Genomic DNA, 18,886 nt, shown 5'->3' on the forward strand with positions numbered 1-18,886 from the left:
CGCAATCAAAACATGCGGTCTACGCAGGTAATGGAATTAAACATGCGGTCTACGCAATCAAAACATGCGGTCTACGCAGGTAATGGAATTAAACATGCGGTCTACGCAATCAAAACATGCGGTCTATGCAGGTAATGGAATTAAACATGCGGTCTACGCAATCAAAACATGCGGTCTACGCAGGTAATGGAATTAAACATGCGGTCTACGCAATCAAAACATGCGGTCTACGCAGGTAATGGAATTAAACATGCGGTCTACGCAAATAAAGGAACGTACTATTACACAGCATAATCGAAACAATTTGCGGGGCTCACAAAGCATGAAAAGGATACGGGGCGGGACATTCTTCGCACGCATCGAGCGTTGCTTGCAGAAGTTGTGGCCTGAGGTCAACTCAAAGGTTCACATTTCAAAGGTGTGATTTCCCGTATTGTGAGGGCGTCCAACAACGCGGCTGACCCGGACAAAGATACGGAAGGTGCGTTAACCGCAAGGGGAGTTTCACCGGTATCAATTCTGATACTTGGCTACCCTGCCATTCTACGTTTTATTTCCCTTTTTACTAGTAGTTTAAGCACATTGCACTGCCTCAAGTAGGTTTATTTTCTTTCTCAAAATTCATACACTTTGCAAAACATGTGATGGGGAATGAAACGGATCGTTTTATTTAAAAGGTGTTGCATTTATGGATCTCCTGTGCATCGCATCGCAGGGTTTCACACCACAATGTGAACGAAATTGAACTCATTTTGGAAATTCGTCATCGTAATAATCAGGTAGTGAACCGACTTACAACTCGATAAGCAAAACAAAGCCATGACACAACCAAACAAGTGTGAATACAACTCGATAAACAAATGTTCCAAAACTCGATAAGCAGACGGGCGTGGCTTCGCAAGAGTTAATCGCCGGGGGGGGATTTGGAGGTGGTGAAGTTCCCCAATTCTTAGCGTAAACAGCTCAGGAAACCAGGGAGGAAGCCCACCGGCACGGTGTAGGAACCACCGGCTGCAAGGAGTGGCTACTGGCCGTATGTCTGTTTTGTCGGCAAACTGAAATGGCCGGTCGGCATATTTTTCTGCCGGTCGGCATATATTTTTGGCCGGTCGGCACTAAACGAGGGGAACCACCAGAATGTTGACACCTGTCCCCCCACTCAACCTTATCCCCTACAAAAGATCCCAGCTTCGTAGTTTTCCTCATTTTCACACTGATTTGCTCCAATGGAAGAGTTTCTTGCTCAAAATCTCACAGCTTGGATTGCTAGCTTGGATGGCTCGGAAAAGGTGAATTTCCGGGGTTTCGGCATAAATGCACTATTCACTCTGGGTCGTACCCCGTTGCATCTCCCGTTTCTTCATGCCGCGGCAAGATTTTGGAATCCGGTGACACATGTCTTTAGCTTCGCCGGGCAAGAGATGCGTCCTACCTTCGAAGATTTCCGAGCCTTAATGGAGTCCGAGCGCGACGAGGAGCTCCTACCCCAACTTAATTTTGGCCATGTCCAATCCTTAGGGCGCATGTGTGGACTCAGCATGCGCGACGCTCGGTCTTTGATGGGCGATGGGATGTTAGACATTCCGAGTTTGGCCAATCAATTTTCTGATGCTGGTAATCGCAGCAACCATCACTGGCAAGGCTTCCGGCGACATGCCCTCTGCTTGTGCATGCTGTCTCATTTCCTGTTCGTTTCGGGCTCTGGAGGGGCTAGTGTCCGGCTGATTGAGGTTGCCCAAGGCTTGAGAGAGGGCAAGAGCTGTATTGCCATGGTTCTGGCCGAGACACTAATGGGCTTAGACGCCTTTTACCGTCATGAGACGACTAGGTTGGCAGGGAGTCCACTACTGCTACAGGTAGTATTTCCCACCCAATCTCGCATTTTTGTATTGCTCACATCACTCGGCCCTCGAGCTCAGTCTTTTCTCACAAAACCTCATTCTCACTTTTCTCTCCTCGTACATCTCTCTATTCTTCAATCTCTCATTTTTCAATCCCTCCCCAGGTGTGGTTGATGGATAAATTACAGGTTGTGGACTCCTGCCCAGCGTATTCAGCTCGCGGCTACTTCTTCCGGCATCGTCTGGTCAATGCCTTGGATGAGGAATGGTGGTTCGCTTGGATGTGCCACTTGTCCGCGGACCGTATTGCTTGGCGGTGCCCTTGGTTGAACCTTCCGGCAATGAGTTATAATATGCCTCGGCAGACTGGAATTCAACTGGTTGGTCTCACTCATTGTGTATTTTACTTCCCATTTCGGATTCGACGCCAATTTGGCCATGATCAGACCTGCCCGCCAGAGGGGATAGAGTATCCTGCTGCATTTCCAGCCCGAGGCGCGCAGCTTGCTTGGCAGGCCACTGCGTGGAGGATGAGAGAACTCCTGGCCCCCGCTCCTACTTTTAGTTGCACTTTGTCTGACGAGTGCATAGATTGGCTCGATGAAGAAGCACAGATCGGGCCCAACTTGGCATCAGAGGCTTCGACCAGCTCTGGGAGGGGGCGCAGGAACACCTGATTTGACCATGCCCTAGATTTATTGCTTTATTAGTACTTTCAAGTTTTCTTTCCTGAATGTAATAAAAAGCAACTTCAATTGTTTGTAAGAGCAGGAGAACTCTGTTTTGAAATCAATGAAATTGAAAGTTCTGGTACTAAGAATTTTCCACTTTGGTCCAAAAATGGTCGAAGTTGTAAAAAGATTATCTGAACAAAGCCAGCTTATATTAAAACTTTTCAAAAACATTTTTGATGTGGATCAGAACTGGACACGCCTGAGATCTGTCGCTTGAGATGCACAACCCCAGATTCCTGCAACTGGAAAGTTGCCCCTAGTCTGAAGAGCCTCGTAGCACCGCATAGCAACGGAAAGTTGCCCCTAGTCTGAGTGGCACTGCACCGGAGATTCCAACGAATGCTGATGGACAAAGATGGCTGAGATGATCAAATGGACAAAGTTGATCGGGGAAGTGTTATGGCTGAATCTTCAGGATGAAGCTGCCTACGTATCCCAAACATGGGAATCAAGCCTTACGTAGTTCCGGCTCAGGTTCGCTCGAGTATTTTCACTCTCCTTTTGCGCTCTAACTTTTGCCAAGGCCGCCCTTTGCGGGTTTTCAACCTTGCGAGCTCAGTTTTTATATTTTCTAATTTTTTGTGCTCCAACTTTTGCCTAGGTCGCCCTTTCGGGTTTTCGGCCTAGCGAGCCTCTCAAGGGTAGTATTTCTTCAACTTGTCCATATTGATCGGTTGAGAGAATTCTAAGCCATCTAAGTCCATCAGAACCACAGCTCCGCCTGACCAGATAGTTTTGATGATGTAGGGACCAGTCCAATTGGGTCTGAACTTGCCCCTCGGGTCGTGGATGGGAGCTCGGTTGTCTTTGAGTACCAAATCCCCTTCCTTTAGATTTCTGGACTTAACCTTCTTGTTAAAAGCCTGAGCAATCCTGCGCTGATAACTCTGAACGTGGTACAGTGCTTTCAGTCTTCTTTCATCAAAGAGCATTAGTTCCTCGAACCTGCTCTGCTGCCAATCTGCCTCAGCTATCTGACATTCGGCCAATACCCGTAAAGACGGAACTTCAATTTCAATAGGTAGAACAGCCTCCATTCCATAAACTAACGAATATGGAGTTGCTCCGGTGGAGGTTCTAATCGAAGTCCTGTAGCCCCACAGAGCGAACGGCAACTTATCTGGCCAATCTCGATAGGTCTCCACCATTTTTCGCAGTATATGCTTGATGTTCTTGTTGGCGGCCTCAACTGCTCCATTGGTTTGCGGCCGATACGTAGATGACTTATGAAAAGCCACATTATACTTTTCCAACAAGTCGACCACTTCTTTCTTAAAGTGGGATCCATTATCCGAGATGATCTCATTTGGCACCCCGTAGCGACAAATGATGTTGTTTCTGATGAACTTTGCGACGTGCGACGCTTTCAACACCGCGTATGATTGGGCCTCGACCCACTTCGTAAAATAATCTATCGCTACGAGGATATACTCATGTCCGTTCGATCCCTTCGGGGTAACAGCTCCGATCACATCAATCCCCCACACGGAGAACGGCCACGGGGAAGTCATGTTGTACAACTTGGATGGTGGGATATTCATACGGTTTGCATGGATCTGGCATTTGTGGCATCGCCGAACAAAGCCGATACAATCCTCTTCCATGGTCGACCAGTAATAGCCCTGTCTGAGGATCTTTCTGGCCAGCATTACTCCATTCATGTGTGCACCGCACTCTCCTCCATGGATGGCCTCCATTAGGCGCTTCGACTCTTCAGCTTCTACACAGAGCTTATGCATTCCCAGATAACCTCTTTTGTACAGCTTACCTCCGCAGATGATGAACTGAATAGCCATTCTTCTAATGGCCCTTTTATCCTTGGCGCTTGCCCCTATCGGATACGTCTCCTTTTCCAAGAAGTTCCAAATATCGTAATACCAGGGGTTGTCGTCTTGGGCCTCGTCTATGGCGGAAATTGACTCGTATGCTGGCGCAAACTTCTGATCAATGATGACTGGACGCATCCGGACTCCCGACGAGATGTCTATCATGGAAGATAGAGTTGCTAACGAATCTGCAAACCTGTTGTTCTCTCTTACGAGGTGGGTGAAATTTAGTTTCTCGAACCGAGGAATTAACAAATCCAAGGTTTGGTGGTAAATTATCATCATTTCCTCCTTGACCTTCCAGTCTCCTTTTGCTTGAGACACAACAAGATTTGAGTCCCCAATGACGTCCAGCCGTCTTACCCCTAGCTCTAGGGCTGCTTCCAGACCAGCAATACATGCCTCATACTCTGCCTCATTGTTCGAGACTCTGAACTGGAGCTTGAATGCCAAAGGGATACGGGAATCATCAGGCGCTATCCGCAACACCCCTATCCCATACCCATACTGGTTTGACGCTCCGTCAAAGTACATCGTCCAAGTTTCATCCTCGATATGCAGAATCGCTTCATCTGGGAATAGGTACTCAACCGCTTCATCCCCCTCAACCGGGTGGTTGGCAAGGAACTCCGCTACCGCTCTCCCTTTCACCGACTTGCGTGTTACATACTTCAAGTCAAATTCGGAAAGCAATAGCAACCAACGAGCTAGCCTACCTGTAAGTGCTGGTTTCTCGAAAAGATATTTGATGGGATCCAAACGTGAAACCAACATTACAGAGTGAGCTAACAGGTAGTGCCGCAGCTTCCGAGTAGCCCATACCAAGGCCAAACAAGCTTTCTCCAGTGGTGTATAGCGGGTCTCGTAATCCAGCATCTTCTTGCTCAGATAGTAGATAGCCCTTTCCGCTTTGTCTTCTGACTCCTGTGCGAGCATGCAGCCCATGGTGGTCTCAGTTATCGAAAGATACAGTATCAACGGTCTCCCCGGTTCTGGCGGTGACAATATAGGCGGGTTTTATAAATATTCTTTGATCTGCTCAAAAGCTGCTTGACATCGGCCGTCCCATTGGAATTTCTTTCCTTTCTTCAGGAGGCCAAAAAGTGGTTCACAAGTCAAGGTTAGTTTAGAGATAAACCGCCTTATGAATTGCACTTTACCTAGAAAGCCTCGCACCTCCTTTTCAGTCCTTGGTGGTGGCATTTCTAAGATGGCCTTGATTTTGGAAGGGTCGACCTCGATGCCCCTTTGCGTTATCAGAAACCCTAGCATCTTTCCTGCTGTAACACCAAAAGTACACTTCTGGGGATTTAGCCGCAGCCGAAATTCTCTGATCCTTTGAAAAAACTTTTGTAAGGCGGTGTAGTGGCCCTCTCTTTCTTTGGACTTGACAATCATGTCGTCCACATACACCTCGACCTCTTTATGGATCATATCATGCAATATCGTAGTTGCTGCCCGCTGATAGGTAGCTCCCGCGTTTTTCAGCCCAAATGGCATCACTCGATAACAATATGTACCCCACGGGGTAGTGAATGCAGTCTTCTCCCGGTCCTCAGGCGCCATTACTATCTGATTATAGCCTGAGAAACCATCCATAAACGAAAGCAAGGCATGTCCTGCCATGAAATCTACCAGTTCATCGATGTGTGGCAAGGGAAAGTCGTCCTTCGGACTGGCCCTGTTCAAATCTCTGAAGTCTACACAGACCCGAATTCTGCCGTCTTTCTTCGGCACCGGAACAATGTTGGCCAACCAAGTCGGATACTCAGACACCAACAGGAAGCCTGCGTCAATCTGCTTGGTGACCTCTTCCTTGATCTTAATGGCCCAATCAGGGCGGATCCTCCTGAGCTTCTGTTTGACAGGTCGGGCCTCGGGATCAAGAGGGATCCGGTGCTGTACAATCTCAGGATCGATTCCAGGCATGTCTTCGTAGGACCACGCGAAAACATCTTTGAAATATTTTAACAAAGCGACTAAGCGCTCGCGTTCCTCAGAAGACAACGTGGACCCGATCTGGACCAGCCGCGGGTCCTTCTTAGTACCAACATTCACAGTAGTGATTTCATCCATTAAAGGTTTAACAAATCTTTCCTGCTCTTGATCAATTAACCGTTGCAAAACCGGAGGAATTTCTTCCTCGTCGTTTTCATTAAAATTTTGAAAATCCTGATTTAAGCAATAAATCAAAGGCACAGAAAAATACTCCAAAACCGCATCCACGTCGTTCTCATTAAATACTTCCGAGCCGCCAGATTCCTCTGTTACAACAGACTCAAAAGAAAATGAAAAAGACGACCTAGACAGGACTGTGGCATCCGGGTTGTCACCCCCGGGAATACCGGACTCAGACTCAGTTGAGCTGGAATCTGATTCCGACGTACAAGATTCGGTAGAATCAGATTCCGGCTCACTACTTGACCCGGTGCTGCTTGATAAAAAGCCTTCTTCATATTGCCAGATGAGAGAAGGTGCGATGGATGCATCCAAAATAGCTGATGGTAGGCCCGCAGCCGCTTCATTCCCAATCACACATACCGAGGAGCTATCCCCCAAGCACCTCTGTTCGATCGGAGGATCTGACAGCAGACATGCCAGCGCTGCCCCCATTTCATTTTCGGCGTCCTCGGACTGTGCCTCCTTACTTTGCTCGGCCTCAGCCGATAGATCTGCCTGCCCTTCGGCGATGTCATCCTCAGGTAACTGTAAATCAAAGAAAATTTCAAATCCTGGTACGCGCTTCTTCTCCGCATTGAGCCACGGCTCCGGGAAGCCACAGAACGGAAAGTCCTCCCCCTCCCGGACGAAACGTCCGTTCAAGGTCCCCCGAATGGGCTGGTGCATCAAGTCAAAGGGCTTCCCCATCTGTTTCGCCCTGGCCCTTCCGGCCATTTCCTTTCCTTTCCTTATCCAATCCTCTTTGGTGGGTAGGTAGTCCAAACCAAAGGTATGGGGGTTATGTGGCACTTCGGCCGATGCTGCGGCACCTTTCCTGCCGCTCTTGCCTAATCCCATCCCAGGGATATGCTGGAGTTTGTTCATGAGATAGACTGCTTGGGCACTGACATACACCCCTTCGTTAGCTGCCACGATGTTCTGTACAACCCGAGCCTCGGCCAAGGTAAAACCTGATATGAACACATCTTCTATACCATGCTCAATTTCTAGAACAGGCGTAGATACCTCTGGTGGTGGATGAATTGATGAGTTTCCAAAAACAATGGCTACTCCCTTCCCATAGGGGTATTTCACCACTTGATGTAAGGTAGAGGAGACCGCCTTTACCTGATGCAGCCACGGCCGTCCCAAAAACAAGTTGAACGTTGCAGGAACCTCCAAGACATGGAAATCTATCTCGTGCTGTCCTGGCCCAACCTTTGTTTGAATCTTAACTGTCCCCATTACCTCCCGGCTTGTGTTATCATACGCCCGAATCATTTGGGCCGTTGGTATAAAATCCGCGACTTTCAAACCAATCGCATAAGCTGTCCTTGCCGGGCAGACATTGATAGCGGATCCCGTGTCGACAAGTACCACAGGTATCCATTTATCTCTGCACTCGACAGAGATGTAGAGCGGCTTGTAATGGTTCGCACCCTCGGGTGGCAGCTCTTTGTCAGAAAAACTCAATGCTGGGGAATTTCCTCTTGAAAAGACTAATCCCACCAGCTGCTCGGGCGTGGTATCTATGGAAAGTTTGGCTTTATCCATGGTTGACAGGACAGCCTGCCTATGTACTCGAGAAGCCATAAGCAGTCCCCAGATGGAGATGTCTGCTTGTATCTTTTTCAATTGTCTCAATACGGCTTCATCTTCGAGTTGCTTCTCCTTTTGTTTCTCTGCTTCATTATCTTTTCCAGACGCCTCCGGCTGATCTAGGTGTGGAGGCTTGAAATACCGTCCACTCCTAGTCATGTGATCGACTTCGCCGATATACCAGGTATCATCTGGTTGGTTACCTTTCCAATCCTCGTCCGTGTGGGCAAGACATAGATCGTCGTCTTCCCACCACATACCATCTGCGACTGACAAGCATCTGTCTGGTTCTGGCACAACTGTCCTGATACTCACAGTACCTTTTATCCCTATGTTCACAGCATCCTCCATTTCCGTACTTGCGGCGGTTTCGACCCCTACGTGGCCTTTTGCTTTTCTGATCCTCTCAGAATCCTCGAATCTTTCTTGTTCTGACTGTGTCAATGCAGTAGATTGCTCACTGATCCCTGTACTTAAAATGCTCCATTCCCGAGCGAAACTCTCGACACCGGCGCTCTCCGGCGATGTATTCTGCTTTTCGACACTCCCGGGCGTTGTTGACATTCCTGCCCCTGCCGGGCCTTGTTCTGACTGGAACTCCCCTATTACATCCGGCTGATCGTCTAACCACCTCGTGGCCTCTGCTGATTCTTCATTATCATACCAGTTGATGGCTGAGTCTTGGTCATCATGAAATTGGGACTTGACAACATCCTTTTCCACGGCTGTCAAATCATCCATTCCCTGTCCTGAATTGTCCCCTCGGATTACACACAGCTCTCCCCCGACTGGAAGTTCGACGTTTGGTCTATCCTGGCCCACCGGTGAAATGTAGTCATTCGGACTGTAAGCATTCCCAACATCATTCTCAGGCTCCACGGACCCTGGTTTGACAACCTCTTTCCTGTTCTCGATGGTCACCACCACTGGCTTGGGTTGGGTTATGGAGACGTCCGTCATGCACAAATCGGTGCAATCGGGGAGGAAAACTTTAGGTTTAGGCAGGTAGGAAGGTGTGATGTAGATACTGGGATCGTAGGATGCGACCCCAGTGTAGATGAAGTTGACTCTTTTGGGTGGTGGAACTTGGTTATGTGCGGGGAGAGGATTTGTGGTAACATTAGGTTTCTCAGGGGGGAGAATCACCCCATTATCAATGAGATCTTGAATCTCATGACGTAAACGAAAGCATAGGTCAGTGTCATGACCATGCTGCTGGTGGAACGCACAATATTTGGCTGGGTTGTGGGTGGCGGGTAGTCTTTCAGGTAAGGGCCGCGGCTCTAGGGGCTTCAGATGCCCTTTTCTGATCAAAACCCCCAAAGCTTTGGACAGGGGCATATAAAGTGGAGCGAAGGTTCTGGTGTTTCTGGGAGGGTATTTGGCTGTTTGCGAGTTGCTTCCGGACGCGCCGGAGAACGGTGTGGCTGCTGTATTTCTCGGGGAAGGGTTAGTGGTGACCATACTCACTTCGGAGGTCCTGGCAGTCGTAGCGCCACTCGGGCCTGCATTAGTACTACGATTGAAATTTCTACGGGGTTGATCCCGATCATTATCAATCCAACCTTGTCTCAAGGCGTCCTCGATCTGTACCCCCATCTCATGCAGATCAGCAAAGGTGGGAAAGGGAACTACAATCATCTTTTGCATTAGCTTCGGCTGAAGATTGCGCACAATCATCCGAATCTGGTCTTTGTCTGTGGGTCTCAAGGTCATCATTGAAGCCTTAGCCCGCCATCTAGTTACAAACTCTGAGAAGCTTTCCTTGGGTTCTTGCCTCGTTGTCTCGAGATCCCGGGTCGTGATCTCGATTTGTGTGTTATACGAGTACTGCAGGATGAAGGCCTCAGCCATCTCGTCCCAGTTTCTCTTGACGTCATCCCCCAACTTGGCATACCATGCGGATGCCACACCTGACAAGGTCCGGCCGAATAAAGATAGTTTCTGCAATCTGGTGAGGCCCATTGGCCTTAGGACGTCTGAAAACAGTCGCAGGTGTACCATGGGATCCTCAGACCCGTCAAAACGATCAATTTGGGGCATCTTAAATCGATCTGGCAGCGTCACGGCTGTGTCGATGTACCCATCTCCAATGTCCGGAATGGACTTCGCACCTTGAGATTTCTTGAACAGCTTTTCAAGCTTGTGCATTTTTAACGTCATGGGGTCTACCTCAGACTCAAAGGGAGAATCCGATACATTAATGGGAGTGGTTGCCTTGGATTGTTGAGGCGGAATCGGGGGTGGAGCCGGCCCCGTCGGGATGTCTGTATCTTCTTGGACATTCCGGGCGTTTGGTGTCTCTTCGGGTATTGGAACCCTTAATGGAGGAGGGATTTGCTGCGAAGGTGATGCCCCAGTTTGCTGTTGCAATCTCCCAATTAAATCCGCTTGCTCACTCATAACTGTAGCCTGTTGCCTGGCAAATTCTGCCTGTCGGGTAGCATCTTGCTGCATCATTTTCATGCTTTCCTGAAGTTGGCGCACCATTTCCTCTAAGCTAGCCATACTGTTCTGCTCTGGTTGAATTGCTGGTATGCGTTCCCTCTCTGTGGGTGAAACGGGATCCCGATCCCTACTGTACACAGGTGGGGTAGACGAAGCCCTTTGTACCGACTGTTGAACCGATATCCTCTGCCTAGTTGCTTTCCGTTTAGTAACCAGGGGTAGAGAATGGTACACTGGTTGTCCTTCTATCAGATCCTCAGAACGATGGAGTCGACGACCTCTGATCTAGAGTGCTTGGGGAATGTCTACTGGGTTAGACGCAATGATGCTAAACTACCTAGCAAAAAGATAAATAAAGCAATAAATAAACCAACAACCGGACAGCACAACAGCATAAAATAAAATAATATACAGTTGGATTTTCAAAACACATAGTCGATAAGCCGAGCACACGATTCCCCGATACTGATCACTGTTCTCAAAATCTCTATTCCCAATACTGAACCCTGATATCCGCAGATAACTGATTCTCTTAAAACTGATACTGATGCCCTCAGGCCTGATGCCCAAACTTACAAACTGATGTGTTCATTTCCCTGCAGAAATACATTTGGAAAGCACATAGCAAGTAAAGAGAGCCAAAACACCCCTATGTTGGGGTAGGGTTTCCCTGTCCTATTTTGTCAGGAGCTAGGGTTTCACTACGCACGCAGTGGTTTCAAACAACCTATAATCGGGTAAGCAACCTGTCCTAGCTTGGAATGGTCACTATGGATTCCGAATATGCACTAGGTCGAATGGTCAAAAGGGTGCCCCGGTAAACCGGGGTTTGTGTTCCCATACTGTCAGAGCCCATAGCCGGTTAGCCTTATGGACATGCCTTGACAAGACAAGCCTCCGGCAAACCGTTCAGGAATGGCAGATGGCAAACACTGTGTTCCTAGGCGCACCAATGCACATGCAATGCAAAGAAACACATAAATGAGATCAAAACAGGATATCACAAGTTCGAGTCAAGCTCTCTAAATTTCCCCAGCAGAGTCGCCAGAAACTGTAACAGCGCCCGCGGGGGCCTCATGCTACAGCTCGGACTCGATTTGTGTCACGGTTCTTAATCTGAACCAAAGAGTCCAAATCTGGCAAATCGTTTTGAGAAACAGATTTTTGAAAAAGTAGTGCCAAACATGGACTGCTTTGCCAGATACAGAGTCGCCACCTAAATATTTTAAAATGGGGAATTTAGGAAACCCTGACTCGGTGCCGAAGGCCACATGTCCGTCATCACCGGAGTTGTCTCGGCTCGGGAGCTTGGGTACGATCGGGGAAGGTCAGCTATGAGCACCCCCTTTCGCCCGGTCCGAAGACCGGCCTCTACTAACCGTGATATCCGTTTTTGAAAACTTTACGTGTTCTTAAACCGATTATTAGCCTAGAATTACTATGTTATGCGCGCAGCAAACAAGTATAGACCAAAATGCCCAAATTGGAACAAAACATTCTATGTTCATTTTGAAAAAGGGTTGCTACTCGTAAGTAGGCTAAAATGCAGGTTTTGCCACCCTCGAGTGGGCTTTTTTTAGAAAAGACGGTTTTGCCACTATCTAGTGGGCTTAAAACAAATATAGTTTTAACGCATTATCCCAATTTAAGCAGTTTGACCTCCACCCACAGGCATTCAAGCAATTTATCTCATGTAAACACTTAGCCGCATGGCAAGCATACTTTTATGGCAACATTCACACGCATGTTGGATGCTAAAGCATAACCACTTACATTGTACTCCGTGCCAAAACAATAAACTAGTTAGCAAATATGCGTGTCCTAGTTCATGTTATTTTGCCTAATGCAACACATACAAGATGCAATTTTAGTTAGGCTCGGTTAACCTAAATATGGCATATGATATGCAACCAATTGTTTCATGTATTCAATTTTGGAATTTGAAAATACGAATGCGGTTAGTATGATGTACCGAGCCCGGTGCATGCCAACAGATGCATGAATGCACGCATGCATATCATAAGGTATGCTAATCTAAAAAATGCCCTAATCTACCATTATAAGCAGGTAAATAAAAGGGAAGAAAGAAATGGGGATTGGAAGACATACACACACTCACCCACACTTATTACATGTTTCCCCTCGCTCAGAGGGTTCGAATTAATATTACAGTCCCAGAATAATGAACAAATAAAATTATTACAAAATTCCTCTAATTAATTAAAAGAAAGGAAGCAAAAGGAAAGAAGAGGGTGGCCACAGCCTCTGCCCCGGGATGCGCGGATGATGCATGCTCGAATCCGTCCTGCCCGGAAAACCCGTACTATACTCTTGTCGCCTCTGTTTGTACTGCCTTGTCTTTCTGAAAATTGCCAAAGTACTGGAACAAGCTCTCTGCATCCTGCAGAGCACCACCGGCCAGACAGAATTGCCACCGGCACTTCAAAATTCCCGTCGGCACTTTATCAGATTCATCGGCACTCAAGATAGTGCCGGTCGGCACTAAATTCTGCCGGTCGGCAGAAACTTCCTGCAATAGACAATTTGACAGCAAACAGAGGACAGGCAGTGCATAGCATGGAGTTTTTGGACACATGTAAGCATGGTCCTACTTCTTATCATATTTTGGACTCAAAGAAGCATGACTTTCAATCCTTGAACCATCAATGGTACATGGTGGGTCAAAGGACCGAATTTGCCACTTGATATGAAAATGCATGCAATAAACAACATGAAAACCGGGGCCTTATCAAGTTGGAGTCAAAGGTCCCGATGACCGGGGATCAAGGCACATTACATCACTTGAAGTATGAATGGTCCTTGACTCCCGCACTTGGTTTGACACCCCAAACCAAGTAAATGCAATGCATGTAATGCTCACAAGCCTCAAATGTAACATGCCACCAAGATATAAAACACAACAAGCAATATGCAATTATCATGACAAAATGTATGATACCAAGCGCACAAGATACAAACATGATGCAAACATGGAGCAAATTGACCATGGAATTGATGTGCTACAAAGCTCAATGGAACAAATATGCAACAAACATGGAGCAAGCATGCAAGAGGGCTTGAAGTGGCAAAAGGGGCAGGCCCTTACCCTTCTCAAAACAGTGGCCAAAAGTGCTTAAGATGATAAACAATCCACTCATGCTAACAAGCAAACTTATGGTCCCAAAGCTAAGGCACTAAAGGAGACAACTTACCCCCACCAACATGGCCATTCATGGCATGATTAAAACAAGTAAAAACAGAATTTATGCATGCAAGATAGGACCCCGAAAACTCCTAATATGGCAACTAAAATAAACCCCATGAAACAAATACACCAAGGCTCATTCTTAGGCATAGGAAGACACACCCTTAGGATATGAAAAAGACCATGCATGCACACATGTAGGCATGATTCTTGGACTAAAAGAAAGTCCTTAGATGATATTAAACCAAGAGGGTAATCACAAGCATATATGCTAGAGGCCATCATGCTCAAAGCTTTTAAGCTAAAATACCAAGTAACCCTAACAAACATGTCAAGCATGGATAAATGGATAGCCAATAAACCTTAAGCATGGAAAAACAACACCAAGAACTTCATGGAGCTAAGCCAACTCTCACAAGAATCATGGCCTAACCATGATGTGCACTTTTAAGCAAAGTAGAACAATGCAAAACAAGTATTGCAAGCATGCAAAGAGGCACAAGTTTGACCAAAAAAAGAGATTATATATGACCTAAGATGCCTAAAAAAATGATGGAATGAAACCAAGAAACATCAAGCACACATGCTACCCTCTTGAGCCCAAAAAGCAAAGAAACAAAACCATAAAGGGAGAGGGGTGTCCCTCCCCTATGCAAAACTTCAAACCAACCTTTTTGACACTAAAATACACTGATTTTTGGTGATCAAAAGATCAAAATGCTGAAGTGAACAAAACCTTGTCAAAATGGCACCAAAATAGGCTAAACAAGGCCTAAGAGGGTGAGTTTGCAATCTAACCACAAAGTGACCTTAATGAAAGTGTTAGAGTAGGAAAATATGAGCCTTTTTTATGTTATACACAAGAGCCAAAACAATAAACAAAATAGGTAGAAAACCAATGCAAGTTTGGGGAATAAAAGGGAAGATGCTCACCCTTGAAGAACCCTTGAAGAACAAATGGCCTAACCTCCTTCTTTGGATCAAAACCAGTCCAAAACTCAAGAAACAACTCCCCCAAGTCCCTCAATCTCGGACTAAGGCGTAATGGTGTGTGTAATGGTGCAAAAGTAAGGTAAAACACACCTTTTGGGCCAAGAAACACACACAAGAAGGGAGAGGGAGAGAGGTATAGAGATAATATGTATCTATATCTCTAAAGGCTGATTTTGTTTCTGTTTTTCTAACCTAGAACCAAGAGGAAAGCCTCCCTCTTATAAGGATCCCTCTTGCAAAGCTTATTCAACAAGCTTGGCTAGAGGGAAATCCCTCCATACACGTGTATGGAGGGGAAAGGAGTTGGTGCCAGCTATCACAGCTGGCACAAAATATCTCCATAAAGTGGAGGAACAGTGGTCGGCTGCCCAAAAATGCTATTCCGGCAAAAAACAGTGCCGACCGGCACCATATTATGCCGACCGGCAATAAAGTGTGCCGACCGGCAAACAAAATTGCCGATGGAAGAAAAAGACCAGCCGGTGGCCTCCAGCCACTGCCGGTGGTGTATGGGGATGTCTCACAAGGCATTCCCTGCCCCTCTAAGGCAAAACAAAAGTGTTTGGTGCAAAACCGGACACTAAACAGCCGAGTTCGGGGATCTTGAGGCAAGGCGCGCGAGCCGAGACCTCCGGGAACTCCAAACGAACACAATCATGGATGATCACCGAGTGTTCAAACGGTGACGTCCAAGTCTTGAGGACGGTCAAAAATGGGGTGTCTACACTCATGCCTATAAATCATGAAAAAAATACAAAGTGGAACAAAGTAACCATGTTATGAGATCAAATAAGACAATAACTTGAATGAAAAATTATATGACTTGATTTTAAACATTGATGGTATAATATTATCTCTAGAATGTTATATGGGATTGATATGAAAACGGAAAAATTACATAATTAGAACATTCAAAAAAAAGAAAAGAAAAGAAAAGAAGGAACCAATGTCAATAGACTGATGTTGCAACTCCAACTTGCATCAGCAATAACTACAAATTTCATTAGGATGTGTTGTTTTAGTCAACTCCAAAATGAAAAATAAAATTCAATAACACAAAGTGTTACAGTACATACTGTTTAACATTTTTTGTAGACAAAATAGGACTCGGTAGTAATGGGTTGACATGTCAGGTTGAGTATCAGTGTTGTGATTTTGAAGATTAACAAGAAGCCAATAAAATCATTGCTCCGTACTCACAATCTTGCATAGGTGTATATGAGCTTATTGTATTAGTGTTTGGACACATGTTTTAAATTTCAAAAAAATTAGCTATTTAATGATTTATCATTCTTGGATGGTTTTGTGTTTGAAAACACATGAAAAATAGGAGCAAGAGCCAAAATTCTGAGGGCCTCACTCAAATCCCGCTCAAGTGGAGCACATGAGTTGCAGAGGAGAAATCCGATTCAAGGTTCTTGTTCTAAGGCCTTGTTCATTGTTGTAAAAGTAAAATGGCATTTCATAAGACACTGTCGAACTATTTTAAAGAAAAGCATTTATGCTTGTTGCTTGTGTAACAAAAAGAGGAAATTTACCCATCAGCTTGATTTTGTAGGACCAAACCTCCGAGATCTGCAACTTCTCTGAGTGCTGCCCTCCACCTTTCCACCTTCTCCATCCCATGTTTCCTTTTTCTTTCATCAATTTCCACCTCAAATTGAGCTTCATGCCAGGAAAATGCTTCACCAACACTTCCAGTTTGCTTCCTAACATGGGATGGATCTATGCCATAGAAAACTGGTAAAATTACATGTTTGAATCAAGGCACCATTGCGAAGAAGCATAGTCTTTTGAGAACACTATTATTGAACTCCTTGATTCTTTGATTGCCTTAATAGCATCATCAGATTCATCACCATGATCATCATCTCTGAAAAATCTAGAAATTCCCTAGATGTTGATTTGTGATTATGTATCAATTTTAAGCAGAATATAACAATCCCAATCAAACAATCAAGACAAAGAGACACAACGATTTTTTAAATTGTTTAACAAAAGCAGCCATAATCTTGGAATCTATCTCGCAATCCTCATCAGAATTCTCTACCACTTTATGAGCACTACTATAAGCAATAGTATCTTTTTGTTTCTTTTTGAAATTCCTATGTGCTTCATAAGTTTGAAGGTTTCCAACCAACTGATCCAGCTTGAGGTTGTCAACATCTTGAGCCTCCTCAATAGCCGTAACTTTTGGTTGGAACCGATCGGGCAAGGATCTCAAAATTTTTCCCACAACTTTGGATTCTGGAATTTTTTCACCTAAATTGAAGCTGGAATTTACAATGTCACTCAACTTCGCATAAAATTCATCAAAGGTCTCACTATCTTTCATTGAAAGGTTTTCGAAACTAGATGTGAGCCTTTGAAGTTTTGAACGTTTCACAGAAGGAGTGCCCTCATGAATGGTTTGTAAGATATCCCAAGCCTCTTTTGCGGCTTCACAATTACAAATACGACTAAATTCTTCAGGTGTGACAGCACAAAAGAGAGAATTGATAGCTTTACTATTCCAGCTACTATTTTGGTAATCAGTTGTGTCCCACTTATCAATTGGTTTGGGGATTGTAACTCCATCAACGATAATTGTTGGTTCAATCCACCTATTCATGATGGATTGCCAAACTTTTTCATCAATAGATTTTAAAAAAGATCTCATCCGAGCTTTTCAAAAAGAATAATTGGATCCGTCAAGTAGGGGTGGTCGAACCATAGAATTGCCTTCACGAATTGTATCCATTATCACAAATCAAACAAGATCTCGTTCTAAAAGAATTTTTTTTAAAAAAATAGAACGACCTGCTCTGATACCAATTGAAAAATCTAGAAATCCCCTAGATGTTGATTTGTGATTATGTATCAATTTTAAGCAGAATATAACAATCCCAATCAAACAATCAAGACAAAGAGACACAACGATTTTACGTGGAAAAAACCACAATTGGACACCTCCAACTGTGATCAAAAAACCACGGGCAACAGCCACAAAACAATCCACTAAGAAGATTTAAAGGAAATACACAGGTATACTCTCAATTACCTAGCGAATCCACGCCTAATTGAACCAACCTCTATGTGCCTCTTCCAACCCGTCTTCACCTCGGAATTGTCTTTACGATGAGCCACCCCGGAATCCACCAAAGCTTCAGGCTCGAATTCTTCAGAATCCACCGAAGAACAACTCTCTCTTTTGTATAGCAAACAAAAACTTTGATGTACTCTCTTTAAACCATGAGTTGAATACTCAATAAAACATCAAAGAAAACTCACAAAGTATCCCCAGATATAAACCCTAGAAACCAAAAAGAAGATCTGGAGCAGTCATCCTAAAATCTGACCCAACACGCGAATTTATAGAATCTGTCCCGCGATCTCTGCTCGAGCGCCCAACAGCCCGCTCGAGCGTCTTCAGTAAAATCTGCGCGTGATATAACAGAGGTCCGCTTGAGCGCCAAAAAGCCCGCTCGAGCGCGAAATCACACATCTCAGTACTTTTGCAGGCGACCAAAACTGCTGGAACCAGAGATTCTTCGCTCGAGCGCGGGTATGTCCGCTCGAGCGGACAGGCAATTTTGACTGCATTTTTGCATTTTGCTTCGGGGCCGCTGCCCCTCGACCCCGCCATGGCGCTGCCCCGGACCCGCCAAGGGGCGCTGCCCCCTCGACCCCCGCGAGCTGACCGGGCAGCTCGATCCCCGTCATAATCAGCGAAGTGGCAATTTTGAACGCTTTATCATCACAAACTTCCTAATCTTTTGGAATCTACTCATTCTCATAAATCTAAAGGCAAAGATAAACTCAAAATTAATCCTATAGCCAAGAAGGAGAAAGGAAAGATACAAGAGAACTCTGAAAGACTCCAATGCTATGAATGCCAAGGATTTGGCCACTTTGCTTCAGAATGCCCTACTCGTTTGAGGAAGAAGAAAGCCCTCGCTATCACTTGGGATGATGAATCAGAATCTGATAAAGATGAAAGTGATAATGAAGATCAAGGTGAAGAGGGTCATAAACAATTTCTTGCTTTCATGGCGGCTTCCAAAGCTGAAGGACAAACAGATTCTCCGAAGATGTCAGTTG

The sequence above is a fragment of the Camellia sinensis genome, chromosome 2, assembly GCF_055761805.1.
Source record: "Camellia sinensis isolate YWXY chromosome 2, ASM5576180v1, whole genome shotgun sequence".
Classification (NCBI taxonomy): domain Eukaryota; kingdom Viridiplantae; phylum Streptophyta; class Magnoliopsida; order Ericales; family Theaceae; genus Camellia; species Camellia sinensis.